General features: G+C 48.1%; 1 protein-coding gene across 4 annotated transcripts in view; it reads left to right on the forward strand.

The window, feature by feature from the left end:
* The window catches only part of ELMO1 (engulfment and cell motility 1), a 468,564-nt gene that overhangs the window by 90,751 nt on the left and 359,138 nt on the right, over positions 1-18,675 (forward strand). The window lies entirely within an intron of this gene.

An 18,675-nucleotide genomic window follows, 5' to 3' on the forward strand; every position in this document is an offset into this window, starting at 1 on the left:
GCAGGGCTGGCTCTGGGCAGCTGACACCGTGGAAGCTGTCCCAGCCCTGCCTGGCAGGGCCTCGTGAATACGGGCAGATTGTTTTATCATAGGCAGCACGGAACTTAATGTTTTGAATCATGTTGCTCTTCCAGTTTTGCAGAAGCAGCCAAGTGCATTATATTAACAGCTTGATAATGAAATTAGTGTGGTGGGTTCAGGCCTGGATCCCTGACCATTGTAATTTTATGACTAGTATGAGATGCACGGTGAGTCTAGTATATTGCCAGGCATGTAATACCTACTCAGTGAATGTTCGCTGCACGGAAAAATAGCAAGATGATTTAAAGAATGATTTCACCTCTTAAGGCACCCTCCAGCTTGGGTCTCGACAGCTGGCATTTACTGTCTGATTACAGGTTATAGCTCGGGAAGATTCCTTTGTCCTAGAGCAAATGATTTTAATAAAAAAGGGTCGAGACTTAGTACACAGTTGAGGGTTTCGTAGAGCAACTAACAGGATGCTAGATGGCTTTCTACCTTTTCCAAGTTAGGGCACTGTGGAAGCTCACTGTTTATTTATCTTCTTGATACTATTTTACGATTATGATCTACTGGTGTACTGTTTTCTTCCCCGGTCAGATTTTATTAACTGGTGGAAGACTATGTGGCGTTGTGTGGATCCAGATAATTTGTTAAAGTAAATTCCAAGCAGCAAGTCAGAATTAGCTGGACTTGAGCATGAATGTAAGGAAAGGTAATGTTGAGGGTTATTGTCAAAAAGGTATCAGACCGGCACATCCTTGTCATTTTAACTGCTCTCTGCGGTAGTTTGTGGGGCTCTGGAAGCAGCCCACGCAGGCAGAGACGCCGCCCAGTAGTTCTACATATGTACAATAGCTGTTTGTCCCTTTCACGTGCTGTGTGAGAGAGGACACCAGGTGAATTGTATTGTAAAATATGCCTGGGACTACTTGGTGCAGACTGAATGCGGTTGGGATTAGGTTTGGCTACAACCTAAGAGAACCACACTTCAGTGAGCTAGAAGGCGGCTTCGGGCTGGCGTGATGCTCCACTGTCATGGGCCCAGGTGCCTCTGTCCTGTTGCTCTGCCTCCTCCACTGGGTCGACCCTTGCTCGGGCCTCACCTGGGAGCTCGTTAGACATGCAGGGGCCTGGACCCTACCTCAGACCTGCTGACCCAGAAGCTGCATTTTCACCAGCTACCCCGGGGACTCCTGTGAGGAGTTAAGAATGAGGAGTGTGGAGCGGGATCCCTGGTGCCCAAGCCTGAGTTCTCGTGCGAACCACCTGGGGCCCCTTCCTGAGAGTTAGGTGAACGATTTCCTCTGGGTTCCGCGGTGGCCTGGAGTGCTTGGGGACGTCTGTGTTAAGACAGCAGGCAGCTCCTGCCACATGCTCGTGGGGCCTGTGGAGTCAAGGGTCCTGTCCCAGCCCCTGGGCATGGCCTTTGCTGTGCATGTGTAAATAATTAAAAAAGTATATATTTAAAAATATTTTGGAACAATTTTAGATTTACAGACAAACTGCCAAGATTGTACAGAGAGTTTCCACATACCCTTCACTCAAGTTCCCCTAATGTTAACTTCTTAATGTAACAGAACTAAGAAGTTAATGCTATAATGCTACGTAAGTGGTCACAAGACTACATACTTTATTTGGATTTCACCAGGTTTTCCACTAATGTCCTTTTACAGGTTCCGTTGATCGAGGGCTATCAACCACGCGGTTATGTCACCGTCCCTTCCCTGAGACTCCTGGAGGCTCTTGCCCTTTCTCAGTCTTCCCTTGTTCTGCATGGCCTGATCGCTTTGAAGAGTAACTGTATTTTGATACAGTTTCACACACAGAGAAGTGGCGAGAATAGTACAAAGAACCCCTGCCTGCCTTTTACCCAGAGTCACGAATTATTATTGTTCTCCCCTTGCTTTGTGAAGTGTTTTCTCTATTTCCTCTCCCTCCCTACTACATATCCTTTCTCTGAACCAACTGAGGGTGATTTAAGTGTTATTGTCCTCGTTACCTCTAAATACTCAGTGTGTCTTTCCTAAGAACAAAATCATTCTTATGTAACCACAGTCTCTTTTTAAAAACCAGGAAACTGAACAGTAGTTCAACACTGTCATCTAATTCCAAGTCCATAGTCCACATTCTGACTTCATCGATTGTCCCAGTAGGTCCTTTACTGGTATCGTCCCCACAGTCTGCGAGCCCGCCAGGATTGTGAGTGACAGTTACTGTCATATCTCTCTGGTCTCCACGGATCTGGAACGGCTCCTCAGTCCACCCTTATCTTCTGTGGCCTGGAGAGTTTTGTAGAGCACACGCCGGTGATTTGCGGGAAGCCCTTTAGTTGGGGTTGCTCTGATGTTTCCTCCCGGCTCGATTCAGGTTTTGCATTTTTGGCAGAAAAGCCGGAGAGGTGACGCGGCATCCTTCTTGGGACACCGCATCGTATCAGGAGGCTGACGGTGTCACCCTGTCTCACTCCTGGTGACTAGGCTGGTTTTACAAATGCAGATATTCCTAGCAGTTGGGTGTTTGCTGGTCGGTGAGACCAGGACACAGGTGAGGCCTCCCCCGCTCTGAAGCCTGAACTTTTCAACAGCTGGCTGAATTGTCGGCTCCTGGTGATGCCATGTGGGGACCCACACAAAGCGTTAGACACCCAGCCCCTTGTCGTCCAGCAGCTGCCGAGGTTGCAGTGACCCATGGCAGTTCTGGTGGCAGGTGGCCTTTCTTGATCGAGTCAGAAGTTGGCACAAGAGCTGGAAATATATTTTCACATGCAATGAAGACTCAAGCCATGACGAGTACTTGGGTTTTCTCCTTATTTTTTATCTTGTTCAGTAAAGGTCACGTAGTCTGCCTCTCTCCCACTGCACGTCACTTCGTTTAGAAAGCGCTTCGCTCCTTTTTTACCTGGGTAGCAACGAACTCACGACCGGTGTTTCTGGAAGTTGGGGTAGGCACTGCTGCCCCACGGCTCCTGGACCCTCTGCTTACAATGTCGTATTGCCAGTGTCTGTCAGCTTACACCTGAGTGTGCCCAAGAGTCCCCCAGGGAGTTGTGACAAGCGCACATGCCCGACCCAGCTGCAGAGATTTTGATTCTGTCGCCTGGGGGTGCGGCCCCTAATCTCGTTTGTGTTGAGCAGTGGGGGTCTGACATAAGCACCTCATACCACAAGACCATGGGGGCTGGTGAGAAACAGGAGCCCGTGAGCTGCTTTCTCTTCACTGGGCTGTCTCTCTGGTGCCCGGTGAACAGGCCTTACTTAAGAAGTGGAGATTTAATTCATGAGTAAGTAGGACAGGGAGCTCTCTGGGTGAGGACCCTCTCTGCCCAGCCATCCTCCAGCAGTGCTTGCTGGGTTCCAGGGATATCTGCTCTGAGCGGACCGATTTCTCTCTCTCCTAAATTTTAAAGAGGCAGTTCCATAGAAAAAGTGCTAGGAGGTCTTCGCAAGTGGAGTTGACTGGATCCCAGCCGGCAGCCGCCAGCTTACCAGTTGTGGCCTCTGCTCTGGCCCTCACCGTCCACCAGCTGGGCTTCAACCTCGGGACCACCTGAGCCTGCGGGTGCACCGAGCCTGGCAGGCACCCCCCTCCCCTGTTCTTGTTAACCTGCTCTTCCCTGAGCTGTGTGTTTCGCTGTCAACAGTGTAGAACCCCTAGCGCTTTGATGGGAGGCATCCGATGGGAAGCATTGGCTGAGAGGCAGTGTGGCCTGGCAGACACGGGACAGGCTCCAGGACACCGAGAGTGGGGTGGGAGCCTCTGGGAGCCGCAGGATCTTCGTCTGGTAAAGGCTAGGTGATAGTTGGCCGCTTTTATGATTGTTGTGGATGTTAAAGAAAACGCGTGAAGGAATGCAGGACATTGCCTGGCTCAGAATAAATTCTCTATAGATGCAGCTGTTACTGCTGCTGTTCAAGCAAGTTCTCATTGGATTAGAAAAGGAGATGCTGTGGTTCTCTCGTTCACCTGCCTTTCCATCATGAAGTTTCCTTCCTTTCTCCTCCTCTGTCTGCCTGACTTTTTGATTGATTTTAGTGAGAGGGGAAGGGGGGGAAGGGAAGTGGGGAGAGAGAGAGAGAGAGAGAGAGAGATTTGTTGTTCCACTTAGTCATGCATTCATTGGTTGATTCTTGTATGTGCCCTGACTGGGGATTGAACCCACAACCTTGGCACCTTAGGCCACTGTTCTAACCACCTGAGCTACCTGGCCAGGGCTCTGCCAAACTTCGTGAATATTTAGGAAGGAGAGAAAATGAAAGGGCACATGGGAGGGAGGCATCCCCCAGTAATAAAGGAACCCGCTAACGGGATGTCAGTCAGTCTGTGCTATGGAACATTCACTGGCTCCCTAGTACTGCCCCACAATATTTTCTTCCAGCCTCTGGCTGCTCACCAGCATTTCCAGGCAGCAGCTCTCCTGTTCCCTGCATGTGCCCTTCAGGCCTCTGTTTCCTCCTTCTGTTTCCTCCTTCCCCTCACACGTGTTGTTTTCAGGGAGTCCGCTGAGCACAGAAAGCTACCATGTCTCCCTGTGCTTCAGAAGCCCCTGCCTACGTATTTGCATGCTTCCACAGAGAAATCGATGCCTTTGTCTCCCGCTGCCCTGTCTCGCTCTTCCAGGGCCAGCGGAAGAGGGCGTTCAGCTTGTCACCCCCCACCTCTGTTGCTGCACCTGTGTTTTAACCGTCCTTTCCCCTAACCTGAGGCTTTGTCCCATCAATGTCCTATTGTTCATTTGTTCTTTTTTCCTTCTCTGCCTGCAACAGGAAGCTCTTGTTGTCCCACCTTGGAAAATCCCCCTCTTGACCTAGGAACTTTCTTGCTAGAATGCACTTCATTTTCTCTCTCTCCATTCCGAGCTGATTTAAATATCGTCAGCATATGTCTGTCACCTATGTTGCTTCAGTATCTGCTGAGCCGTAGGAGGAGGAACAACTTTCCTCTCTCTGCAGCTGCCCTGTTTGAAGGCACCGATGCCTTCTGATTTGCTGTGGCACACGGGCATCTCCCCACCGTGGCCGGCCTTGCGCTCTCGGGTACACTTGGCAGAGCTGCACATTCGTACCTTCTTGAAGCTCCCCTTCCCTTCATTAGGCTTCAGTGCTGAGATTCTCCCTCCTTGTCTGATTGGTTTCTGTGAGTTTCACTCATGGGCCCATGTTTTTCTCCTTCTCTCAAAATCCGACACAATGTCAGTGCTCAGCGCTCTGGATTGCGCTCACTAGTGACATTCTTTGTCTCAGATCCCGTGTTCTCCCATGGCTTCAGGGACAATGTTTATCTAAACAACACCAGGTCAGGTCAGCCGCCCAGCCCACTGGCTCATCACTCTGTTTGATGGACGCACTAGTCCCCTTTATAAACCTTCAGTTGCCTACAGAATACAAGCCATTAGTTGGTGAACCTTGAAGAAAGGGCATCTGACACAGTGGAACCTCGGTTCTTGAACTTAACTCGTTCCGGGAAACTGAGAAGTGATTAGTTCGAACACCAAATCTCCTTGTCCTGTCACCTATGAGACGTGTGACTGATCATCCAGGTATCAGCATGAAAGGGCTGCCAGGCCGAGAACAGGGACCCGAAGTTTTGTTAGACATCCCAGACATGTGTTCCATGAACAACATGGGCAAGAACCGAATTGTTCGAGAACCGAGACGTTCAAGGACTGAGGTTCAACTGTAGTTCTGTAGAGGAGAGATCATTGGCTGTATTGTGTGTGGCTCCAGGTGTAGAAACTCCCTCCTCCCCAGACGAGGAAGCCGATCTCACCTGTACTCAGGAAAGATGAGCCTGGGCTATCTCGGCAGGTGAGGGGACCAGAGCATCCTCCTGAGGAGGATCCGGTGTGCAGCAGACAAACATGGGGTGGGTTGTCCTGCAGCAGGGGCGGGCCCACAGATGGTGGTGGGAGCCGGTGCGTGGTTTCCAGCCTGGGTCCTGCAGATCCTTCTCTGCGGGTTCAGGGGTGAGAGGGTGTATGATGGGCTTCCGGGCCTTTCTGGATCACTTCAGCCACAGCAGCTGCGGTTGACCTGTTTTCACTTGTGGATGCTTTGGGGAAAGATTTTGTTTGAAGAAAGTATACCACGACTTAAAAAAAATCATGCGTGAACCTCAAGCTTTCCAGGGATCCTGAGATTTGGGTCAGATTAGCGGCCGAACCTGTGCTTTGTCCGGGTTCACAGTTTCTACAGGGGCTGCGTGCAGTGCTCACACACCCACTTGTTTTGGAGAAGCTGCCCCTTTACAAGTGGGTTCGCCACGTGTACATACTTTTTAAAAATCTCTTGAAGTTTTTTCTCCTAGTAAGCCTGCTCCAATTCCTCCTGCCTTGTTGTCTTCAGCTCTTCACTCCTCTTAAGTCCTGGCTTTGCTACCCCCTGTGGAGCAAGAGCCTTCTTTGTACTCAAACTCTTTTTGATCATGCCTTAATGTAGTCATTTCTGCATCCTTCTAATTCCTATACCATTCTCTTTGCCTGTAACTTTGATTTACAGTTAACATAGCTGTTGAAGTACATGATAAGCCCCGCATGGTCAGCCTGCGTTTCACACACATTTGTGACCTGAGGTCCATCATATTGACCTCGCTTCTGATTGCAATAGTGAGCGATAAAGGTAAGAATAACACTTGGGTATTTCCCATTCTCCAGACAGAAAAGTTACAATGGCACCCCTCCCCATATAGGGCAGGGGGGTTATTTTCCCGAAGGAAGCCCAGCTGCGTGGGTTTTTAGGCAGGCGTGTGCCAAGCCGCTGTCTGCAGTTTTCCTCGACCGCCCTGCTTCTGCGGTGTGTGCAGATATGGCTCAGGGTGCATCCATTCGATTTACCGAAGAGCTTTGTAAAGCTTATGAATTGCATAAAGCACATGGAGGTTTTTGTGCTGGACATCGGGATTGGGCTTATTTGGTAATAATAATAGCAGCAGTAGTAACAGTAGTGGCAGGTACCACCTCATCGGCAGGAGTGTGTGTCGGGCAGTACGTGGAGGGCCCGGTGCGGGCTGTTTTATCCCGTCGTACAGCCCAGTGAGGCAGCTTTCGGCTGCCTTGTCCCTCGTCATCAGAGTTTCATTTGTTTGCCTAAGGTCACGCTGCCAGGAAGCTACCGATTTGAAGCCAGCACACAGGATGCTAAAACTCAGGCCATTTCAACCCAGCCATAAATCTCTTCGGTAATTCTTTTAAAAACTTATTTCTCTTCAGCTTTATTGAGGTAGAATTGACAAAAATGAAAGATATTTAGAGGGTGCATCATGGTGATTTGATATATGTCTACCTAGAGACAGGATCTCCCCTTTTTGAGTTAGTTAACACATTCATCACCCAGCGTTTATGGTTTCTTTCTTTTTTTGGTGAGGACATTGAAGTCTTTTCTCTTAGCAAATTTCAGTTATGCAATACTGTGTATCAACTGTAGTCCCCGCATTCCCCATTAGATCCTCAGGTGTTTTTCATATTGTAGCCGAAAGTGTGTGCCCGTTTACCAGCCTCTGCCACTTTGCTTCACACCCCCAGCCCCCCAGCCCCTGGCAGCCACCCTTCCACTCTGCATCTATGAATTTGATTTTTTGTTTTTTTGATTCCACATATGAGTGATGCCACGTTGTGTCTGTGTTTCTCTGACTCACTTCACTCGTTTGGTAGTTCTGCTTGAGTCTCTCCGTTTCTCATGCTTCGACTTCACGGTTCCCCCTGTTAGCTGCAGCGCATTTGAGTGGACTCCCAGCATTGCCACGGTGCCTGCTCCACCCACTGGCAACGGGACTCCCAGGGACACGGTGTGTCCCGGAAGCAAAGAACACTTCGGGAAAATGCGAGTAGTTGGGGTTGTTGCAGAAAGAGCCTACCTGAAATGAGACGGAACCTCGCCAGGCGGGTGCCTGGGGGACCGCACACGGGGAGAGGCCCTTTGGCGTGGTGCCTGTGGCTATGGACTGCGAGTGGACTGACTTGGACTCCAGATCTGGGCTGCTACCTAAGTGCTGGGTGAGTGGGGACAAGCCCCCTGCTTTATGAGAAGAATTGGCGCTGTCCCTACTTCCTTTCTGGCACTGCGGGGCTTCAGTGAGATAATCACTCAGCGCTCTGCTTAGTAATGGTAACTATTAGGAGCCAGTTGTGATTTATTCAGAGTGGTACACAGAATAGAACAAGCTTCTTAGTTTTCCAGCAAGACTGGAACCAATCATACAGACCTTCCCTTCAATGCATTGAAGCCTAAAAACCCATAATTCCCCATTTAAATATCGAGAGTCTGGTAAAGGAAAATGACAGTGAGCTCCACATAAACAGAGTTGAATTCCAGCCTGTAAGATAACATAAAACACACGGTATGAATGCACTCCATACCACGGAACTGGTATGTTTAAAAATGGTTACTATTATAATTTTAAACATTCCATAGAATCAAGAAAACAAGGCTGTACTTCTGGAAAGTAAGGTTCCAACGTCGCACTGTGGAAATGAAAAGTCACGTGATTTTCCTGGCCTGTCCTCGCCGGAGTGGGTGGATTACATCAGGGTTTCTCGGCCTCGGCACTCTTGACATTTTGGACTGGATAATTCTCACTTGCGAGGCCCATCCTGTGCATGGTAGGGTTTGACCTTTACCCTTTGGATGCCAGCGGCATTTGCTTCCCCGGTTGTGACAACCAAAAATGTCTCCAGGCATGGCCGATGTCCCCTGGCCGGTGGACAGATTTCCCCCTGTTGGATTAGATCAGTGGCTCCCAGGCTTGGTTCTGCATCAGAATCACGGATGAAACGTATTAGACAGAGAAGGTCATTTGTAGGTGCACGGCGAGGCCTGGGGACCCCTGCTTTTATCTGGCTCCCTTGCTGGAGGTACTGATGCACTTGGACCCAGACTTGGAAGTCTCACATTGTGACATTCTGTAAACCTGATATTCACAGTAGGTTTCAGTGAGTGCTCCAGCTGTCACATGGTCCAGATAATACCCCCCCACACCCGCTTTTCCTTACTTTACAACAAGCATGAACACGGCACCTTCAAGAGTTCCTTTTGTGAGAAAGGGGTAACGAAGCCAGTGCGGCCTTGCTTCAACGCTGCGTGCTGTCATTGCAAGGAAGAGTGATGTTGAGACAGGAGGTGTCATCTCTCATCTGATGTTTGCATCTTTTAAGTTGGGTATTGTAAAAGCTATTTCTTAAACTTCCTTTGAAATAAGTGACTGGGCTACTTCCCTTTTTGGTCTCAGCTCTCTCTCCCCTACTCTCCCTTTGTGTGATGGGGTCTATATCATCTCACGAAATCTTAAAGTTTGCCATGCTTTGGAAGAGAAAGAATGGAAATATATTTTTCCCCTCACCCGAGATCGCCGTTTAACTTAGCAGGAATGAATTCTAGCCTGCTGCTTTTCCTTCTGAAAATGAACCAAGGATTTTGGTTTGCTTTCTAGGTAGCAGGGGGTGACATCCTCTCCCATCTGGTTCCCTTCCCCAATTCTCTTATGAAGAGTACATTGGGTAATTCATGACAGGGCCCTTCCCCAACTGTGTGTTCTTCAGATTTGCTGACTAAGGCATCTCACATTCTAGAACATTCTGTGCATGTCACCCTTTGAACTTCATTTGCCTGGTAGGTCAACTGGCCATGTGTGGCGGGGTATAGAAATGCCTAGATTTTCGCATGCAGAAGGATTCTGGGTCCCCAGACAAAGGCTTGTGCCTCTCTCTAGGGGATTCAGACCTGTGCAATGTGCCCAGTACTCAGGAAGTGTGAGCATCCTGAGGGAAATAAAACATGTGCTTTCCTTTGTTCCTCTTTGTAGATTTCCCTCAAATGGATCCGTGGGCCCTGTAGTCAATGGCACCACGATTGTGCTTGATATCCCCCACCCCGTCTCTCACAATCCTTCAAACAGCAAGTCCTGTCGAGTCTGCTTCCTGAATGGGTCTTGATTCTGTCCACCTTTCTCTGCCCTCACTGCCCCTGCTCTAACTGACTTCCGCCAGCTGGCCCCAGGAGCAGCCCCACTGGCCTCCTTGTCAGCCTCTTGCCTTTTCTCCAATGCATCCTCCCCATCTAAAGCGCCCTCCCATGGCTCTCCCATGTGCTTAGAATGAAGTCCAGCCTTCCTTGCTGCGGTGACTGGGGCCCTGCTCTCCCGAGCCCTAGACTACGTGCATCCCGGAGGCTTTCCCCACCCCCTGTATCTATGTTGTCTATATGGGTGACTTCTTACCTTTATGAAAGCACACTTCTCGGAGCCTTGGCAAATGTGATTTTGTCTGAATTGGAAATTACCGCCCTCATCCATCTTCCTGTTCATTCTCCTTCCCCGATGAGATGGGAGGTCCTTAGAGAGGGTCTTTTCTGACTCCTCAGACTCGATGAAAGCCCTTGTTATATGCACTGTAATGTCCTATGTGGCTTCACTCACTCACTGAGGGATGTTCTGCAAGCACCCAGCATCTTCCCAGTGCCTGGCACTGGGCCTGGGACACAGCGAACTCATAGTGAATGGTGAGTGAGTGAGGCGGGTGATGTTTGTACTTTTCCTGCCAAGGGATGTAGACGATTACATGTGACCATGCAAGGGAGCAGCTGGGCACAGGAGCGTCCCTTCCCTTGTTGCTACCCTGCATTCTAAAGGCAGGGTCTGGCCGAAGTGACGCCACTGGGCGTGCTTGCTGGGTACGTGAGTGTCTTGCATGAGATGGACAGCAGTTGGAACATTTCACCTAAAATGTCAGAGGATGTGCTCGAGTGTGGCGTTGTTTTGTTACAGAATTACATGCTTGTGATTTTGTAATAAGAGATTTTATGTAATTAAAAGGGGGTGTTATTTGTGTTGGACCCCGTATATTACTACAGTTTGTGAATCAACATCACAAAGGCCTATTTTTGTCCTTCCATGAAAGCCATCCGCAGTCAGAAGACAACCAAAAGACTTTGGAAGACGCTGTGTCAAATTTCAAAATGCTCACAGAGGCGTCGTAGCTGTGGGACGGGGGGGTGGTGATGTGCGTGCATCCTCAGCCCCTTCACTCTGAAGTGCTCCTAATTCCGGCTGTCACTCTTTTCGTGACCTCCTGACCCACATAAGTAACTGCCTATCTTCCTGTTTGCCTTGCCCATCTGGATGGCCCTCGCACCTCAAATTCACCGTACTCGAACACCCCGCGTGGTTCCTTCCTCCCCTAAACCCGGGCAGTTTTGCTTCTCTTCCTGTGTCCCTTGTTGTGCCAGATGTGAACATACGCCAGTCTGTGGGCACTGAGACTATATGCCTTCCTCTCCCTCGGCTTTTCTGTCCGATAAGTTACCTTCGAAAACTTGCCCGTGTCTAGTCCCTCCTACCGTGTCTGCTGCTGCTGTGGCTGGCCCTGTTCTCTCTGGAGGATCGTAGAGGGCAAAGGAGGGCCTAAAAATACAATAGCCTCAAAGGGGGAACTTTGAAAGAGAGAAAATAGCGTCTACACACACAGGAGACTGGGAACCCAAAGTAGGTGGCTGTCCATTAAGAACAATTGAGTGTGAAAAGCACCAATTAGACCATTGTAACAGAATAAAAATAAAAATTAAAAAAAAGAGAAAAAAAGAAACCTTGAAGATGAAAAGTATACATATAGTCCACACGATATAAAAAACAATAAAACCACAACAGAAAAATAAAAACGAACACATAGGCAGAGTCACTCTAGAGTGGGTTTGGCTAAAGAGAGAGAGACTCTAGAACTTGGGGGAAGAAAGTGAGGAGTTTATCCAGAGCACAGCCACAAAGATAAAGGAATGGAAACACAGGAATGGGATGTTGTACTTTCAGAAGATGAGAGTTTAGGAAGTGCTTTGCGAGAGATGAAATCCAGAGAGATTCGTTAGACAGCTGGTGCTGCAGCCCAGGCAAGAGATAGTCATGTGATGGCCAAGGTGGGGAGGGGGAGACAGAGAGAAGTGAAGTGTGTGCCTTGTTAAGACATTCGAGAAGATAAAATTGACAGGAATTGACGATTCCCCTCCATTCAAGCAGAAGGAAACATTAAAGATGATTCCAAGATTTCTTGTATGAACAACTGGGCCCGTGGTGACTGCCAGCCACTGAGAGAGAAAAAAGTGGGGGAGGCACATTTAGGTGGACTTGCATTCCTCGTGGAAGCCTGTCAGATGGGTCCAGAAAGACAGGCAGACACATCTGTGGTTGGACCTCCTTTACATTTTCCTTTGGGTTTTGGTATGCTGGCCAATTTGTCCACCTAACTGGTCTCTGGGCCTCCATGTGATCACCTATTATTAGAAAACGCACTTGCTTGTGCCGTGCTCCTGCTTAAAAACCTGTGAGGCGTCCAAATCGCCAGATGTTGTCCATAGGATTGAGATATTTTGGGGGATATTTTTATTGTATTTTTTCCATATGGTTTATGCCCCCCGTATCCTCTTCCACCTCTATGCACCCCCCAGCCCACTGGAATCACCACACTGTTGTCCATGTCTATGAGTTCTTTCTCTTTATTTATTTACTTTTTTGCCCATAGGATGTAGACATTTGTGCCTCTAGCTTGCCCTTTTAGCCACATCTCTCATTCATCCTTATGACATTGTCAATTCCTCCATATGCCGCGGGAACATCCATTTAGCCATGCACTTGGATTTATGTGCCTCCGACCAAAAGTGCCCGAAGTGATCCAAATGGCACCAGGTTTGAATTGCTTCTCTGTGCCCACAGGCAGAATAAAGAAGGAGGTTTAAGGAGCCCCCTTGGAATCAGCTCAGCAGGACGGAAACACACACAGTAATAAGAAGGGCAGGAATGAAGGAATGTTGGTTGCAAGCATATTTTCTGACCAACTAGAAGATGAATAAAGTTCAAAGTTGGGAAGGGGAGTTTGGGGTACAGTGTAAGTTTGAAGTTAGAATGACCTGAGACAGAAGGGAACTGCAGAGATGTTAGGGCTGGAGGTGAGCATCAAAAGTGAGAAGGAAGAGAGAGTTCTCCCACTAGGTGTCAAAAGTTGCAATGCTAACGTAGCATTTCCTCATAATTTATGTGGATAATGCATGAGGCAGGATCATCTGTTCTCCTGGTAGTGCTAAAACACTGAGCTTTGAGTAGCGTTTATCAAGAACTCACTATGTGCCAGCAACCAAGATACCCAGAATTCCAGCACCTGCCCTGCCGGTGTTAGCTCTGGGTCCTAGGACTTTTTGTTTGTGGTTACCAGGACTACGGAGCTGAGGTAGGGTTAAAGAGCAAGGATTCTGAGATTGTACAGCTCTGGGTTCAAATCCTGGCTTCGTCACATGTGTGGAGGCTTTGAGAAAGTTGCCTGACATCTTGAGATCCTCATACAGTTTTCGCATTTGTGAAATACACTTAGTAATGGATACATGGTAGCCACTCAATAACTAATATCTATTACTATTATTATTATCATTATTATTATCATCAGAAGGGCTGGCCAAGTGGTAGGAGATGATAAAGGTCTGGGTTAATGATATGTCAAAGGTAGGGGAGTTTTGAGAAAGTGCATGTTCCAGGCCCTTCCAGAAGAGCCTGTTCTATTCTTCAAGACTGTGGCTCAGCCTCAGGTTGCCATCATCACACCCGTGGGGATAGACATTTGAGACTTGGAAGCCAATGTCCCTCCACTACTTGCTGGCAGACATCTCAACATATCCATTACCTCTCAAGAAAGAAGGACGAATTGGCATTATTACATGCATCACAACCAAGTAACCCAACTACATGGCCAAGAGAGACAAGGAGCATAAGGGCAAGAACTCAATTCAATTGTAAACTCACTTCCCAATACTCCCCATTCCACCAGTTCCTCTCAGCATTCTTTTGATTGCTGCCTTACTCCCAGCTCAGCTGCTTTGCAGTTGATACACCACCGTGGTCGTGTGTTTAAATTAACCTGAGCCCTAATTTGCTTATCAGCCTTTCTCCTATCTACGCGTCTGCTCTGATGACACCCTGCCTGTCAGCGTCTACAGTCATTTTTTAGACTACTGAGCCAGTGTGACAGTTTATTTTTAAGCCACGTGCATACATGTGGTTAACCTCCCACATACGAGTTAAACACAAATAAGTAGACTATTTCGCATGAGTGAAGGGAAGCAGACCACGAGATCTGAATTAATTCACAGTGTGAATTAGTCATTTCCACATGGAAAAGGACACTTGATTAAAAGGGTGGGGTGGAGTAAAATGGCATGTCAGCCAGTGCAGAGTCATCTGGGAGCACTTCTTGGAAAAAACTGGTATTCAGGCAGGTCGAGAGGGAATATGGGAAGGAGGAAATTGGTTGCTGTAGCTACCAAAGATATTGAAATTTGAGGATAAAATTTCCTTCCTGATAACCCTGACAATGCTGATACTGGAACAATATTAAATAGTTAAGGACTAGAAAGAAGATTCATAAAGGATAACTGATATCAGAAGTGCTTTATTCTCATACTGTTCATGTCCATTATTTTTGTCATTTTCTCTAAAATGGCACCTTCCCTTCTACTGAAGGGAAATACCATTTTTACTGAGTAGAAGTATATCTACACCAAAAAGAGCAAGGTATGTCTATTTGTCTTTATTCTACTAACATAGCCATTTTCAACCTTTTTCATCTCATGGCATACATAAATTAATTACTAAAATTCTGCGGCAAACCAACAAATACACTTTTTGCCGATCTGCCAAAAAATAGGTGTAATTGTGATTCATTCACACCTGATGGCTATTGTTGTGTTGGCAGTTGTCATTTTATTGGACAGCCTAAGGGAGAAGAGGTCGGTGCCCCTCACTACCTAGTCAGATGTTACATGTTTTAAAAATGAAAATCGCTGCCCGAATACATGGGGCTTAGATCTTTGCTCATTTACACAGTCCAGTGATTTTGACGACACAAAGATTGCACTTTATCTTGCTAAAGTCTAATATTAATTAGTTTCATGAGGCTTGAAACAAGTGATTTTTAGTAAACCATTTTGAAATGAATCGTCATTTGTCAAGAAAAAAGTGGCATAGCCTGTCACCTTTCAGTTTTTAAAATTAACTCATTCCATAGCTTGACTACTTTGGAGCTGTAGCTGGGAGACCCTTCATCATTTCTGACAATCGCCCGAGTCTTGTGTCAGTGATTCACATTTGGAGCTGTTGTCAAAATACTTACTTTCCAAGAACCAGCTAAATTTGCCTCAGGAAAGTGTGGTTTTCTCATTAGCTTTCCAATCGTTGAGGCCTCTATTAGGAAAACAGAATATGCAAACACAGCTCTTGGAACACAACAGATTCCCCCGGATAGAGGTCGAAGGCTCAGAAGCATGGGAAGTACTCACAGGGTGCACTGAAGGGAGAGTAAGGCTGTCATAAAATGCCTGGTGACATCGACACAGTGTCAGGAGGCACCTCCCGGGACTGCCTGGGTTATCATACAGTAACGTTGCCTCAAGTCACAGCCTAGGCTAAATCGTAGTCAACGTATGTATCCCTTCCCGGAGGTGGCCTGATGTGGCTTTTTTCTTTTTTTCTTTCTGGGCCAACATCACTCATAACTGCTGTGCAGAATATGTTCAATGAGTTTCCATGTCTAAAAGCAAAGTCAAGTTCCAGCGCTGTGCCGTACCCCCTCTGAGTGTCAGAATAAGGCATGTGTCACATTCTTTTAAAGCACGGGAGGAAACCTTTTTCACAGAGGAGGACCAGACACGTTCGGTCTTTGTGGAACATTGTTCTGCAGGCAAAGGGCTGTGAGGTGCAGTCGGTGGAAGGGCCGGTGCGGCATGGTGAGTGGGCGTCGCATCGGCCTTCTGCCTGCTGTATTCTGTCCTCAGCCCCTCCCTGAGCTTCAGGGGCAGTGGAAAGAGACCAGGAGAGAGGAAAAGAAGAACAAAGTCTGAGAAAGGAACTGTGTTCTTAATCAAACACTATTCTTGAATTGCTTGCCTTGTGGGGGCCTAGCAGCCACTAACCTAGGAGGTGGCAGGGGGTGGTCTCTGCCTCCCAAGTGGGTCTAGTCTAGTTGGCACAAGAAAGGATAATGAGTTGAAGAATAAAGACCAGGACAAGACAAGTGCCAAAGGCAGCTGGGGGGATTGGAGTCAAGCAAGAAGGAGGAACTGGATGCTTATTCATTTAACTTTTTCAGCCAACTTTTGAAAAATGTGCCCACACACATCCAAATGGTACTCCCTATTCATAGGCAACCTCTGCCCAGTGCCTTGCTGGGGACCAGGTTCTCATTCGAGGGCCTGGCCTGTGTGGCCAGTCCTCCCTGCGCCACAGCATGCAACATATGGCCCTTCGTCTCAGCAGAGAAGGTGCCGCCTCGTCAGGAGGAGTGATTGGCCGAGGTTGCAAATTCAGGGCCTGCGGACGTCCAGGTTCAGTCCCAGGGAGTCAGTTTCCCAAGTTGTTCAAGAGCTCATAGTTGAGGAAAGATAGAGAAAAGCCAGTAGTTGACAAAAACTCAGCATTCTTAGTGCTTTTCTGGTGTCCATTCCCTTATTGTCACCTCCTAAGCATCATCCCCCCCCCCCCAGTATGTCATTAAAAACATTGTCAATGAACAAGCTGTCCATGAAGCCAGGCTTTCTTTGTGGGGTGATGTCCATTTAGGACCTCCATGGGCCTGAGAAGTGATGTCAGCAGCGAGAACTGCAGCCTACACCCTGGAGTTCCTAACAGGCCTGTGGTCACCTCGGATGGAGGTGGCCAGCCTCACAGGCCTGTGTCAAGGCGGAAGTGGGGCAGTGTGGACTTGAGAGCTCCAAGGTGAGCATGTGGGCTGGGTGAAGTCCCCAAGCCAGGTGCCTCAGCCAACAGACAGGAGCAGGTGTTTGCGTAAGAACTGAGTTCATCAGAGGCATGACAGGCGTGGGGGCGAGGAGGGTGGGCACTGATGGGGGATGACAGCTGGGCCATCCCCGGACAGGGAGCTGCAAGGCCAGCGGGGCTGCTCTGCCACTTCCTAAGTAAACAACCAGGGGCTCCCAAGGATGCTTCTGCTTGGCATTCTGGTCTCTCATGCCTTAAAGGAACCACGTGCTTTGGGTGGGAGAGTGACCAATTTTTTTATTGAACAGATAAAAGGGAGGCAAGAGGCGGAGCTGTTTTATAAGGAAGAGGGTGGAATGTTGAGCTTGAAGGGGAGGCAGGGCATCCACAAGGATTCACGCAGGGATTATTGGGAATGCAGGACCAGACCTGAGAGGAAGGGTCAGTATGAAAGGGGCAGATTCAGGAATGTGTGAGACCAAGCATGCATGAAGGTCAGGGGTGGGGGCACAGGCAGGAAAGCCAAGGGCGAACACCCACTCTCAGGAATAGAGAGAAGAGGGTGTGTTGTCGCAGATGAAAAATGAATTGCTGGCGAATTTGAGTATTCTCGGGAGTCTAGCTTATTTTATGAAGAGTGGATACACAAAGCTTTTTATATAGGAAATGTTTGCTTTCTAGACTTACTGCTTTTCATGGACTAAGTTAAATAAAGGAATTGTTTTGGAGAATGATGAGTTAAAATAAAAAGGGAGGAAGGAATCCCTCAAAACAACAACAAAATAGCTGCGCCTTGGATGCAACTGTGGCACATGGTGGTACTTTGCCAATGATGCATATGGAAATGCATACTCTGCTTGACAAATAAAAATATTTCTGCCAAACACTGAGATTTTCCCAGAATCTCATAAAGTGAAGAAATACTTCTGTGGGCTGTGAGATGACCTCACTGCTTGTTGCTAAAGGGAACAGGGACAAAAGTGTGTTCTGGGTCCTTCGTGCACACAGTCCCTGACCCCTGCACGTGGAAATCCGGGGCCTGCCTGCCTGCCGACCCTCCGGGTTATCTTTAAAAACATTCCTGCTTTTCCCATCTCGGCTTACTGTGAGTTCAAGAAGGTAGTCTTGACCTTCAAAGGAAGAAGCTTAAGGAATTTAGTTATAATTTTTATAAGCTAGGAAAACATACTTGGGCCTTTAAAATACTTTAGCCTCAATATTCTAAATCCAGCTATAGTCAAATAGATTATAGAATTTTATTTTTAGTGCCTTTATGACTTACGGAGTTACAGGGGAAAAAAAAAAGTTTTCATCCTTTTAGACTGAATTTTCTTTTCTTCTGGTCTGTTTTTCTCCCAGATGAAGTGAAAGGCACGTTATTCAGCGGCTCTGCAGAAAGCTCTCAAGGTGATGCCCTGTCACTCTGCTTCTGCATCTTTGAGAACCGGGCAGAGGGGCAGAAGCGTCTCATGTAACCTGAACAAGTGGGGCGGGACTAAAACCCAGCAGAGCTGGTGTTTGGCTTGGAGTTGAAGTCAGTCACGGAGATGCTGTCACACTGAGGGCTGCGCACGGGCAGCGACCCCAGAAGAGTGTTTTCTGTTTGCAGTATGCTGTTCAGTCCCTGTTCAGGGAAGTTGTGCGGGTCACCTGTGTGGTCTTGTTAAGGGACAGTGACAATCGCCTGATTGCTCTCTGTTTTATCACCTGTTGCATTCCACTCTTCATCAGCTGTGTGGCCCAGTGCTCTTCCAGGCTGTGAACCACGTGACTCTCTCGGGAGGGGTCAGTGCGGTCAGGATTGACAGCCTCACAGGTCCATGAGTTTGGAGCCAGCAGCTGCGTCCAGCCACCCAGCAGGGGCAGACGTGGGAGCAAGTGGGGCCTGGTGTGCTGATGAGTGCAGGCTCGCCTTCC

This window comes from Desmodus rotundus, chromosome 6, assembly GCF_022682495.2.
Source record: "Desmodus rotundus isolate HL8 chromosome 6, HLdesRot8A.1, whole genome shotgun sequence".
In the NCBI taxonomy this organism is placed as follows: Eukaryota; Metazoa; Chordata; class Mammalia; order Chiroptera; family Phyllostomidae; genus Desmodus; species Desmodus rotundus.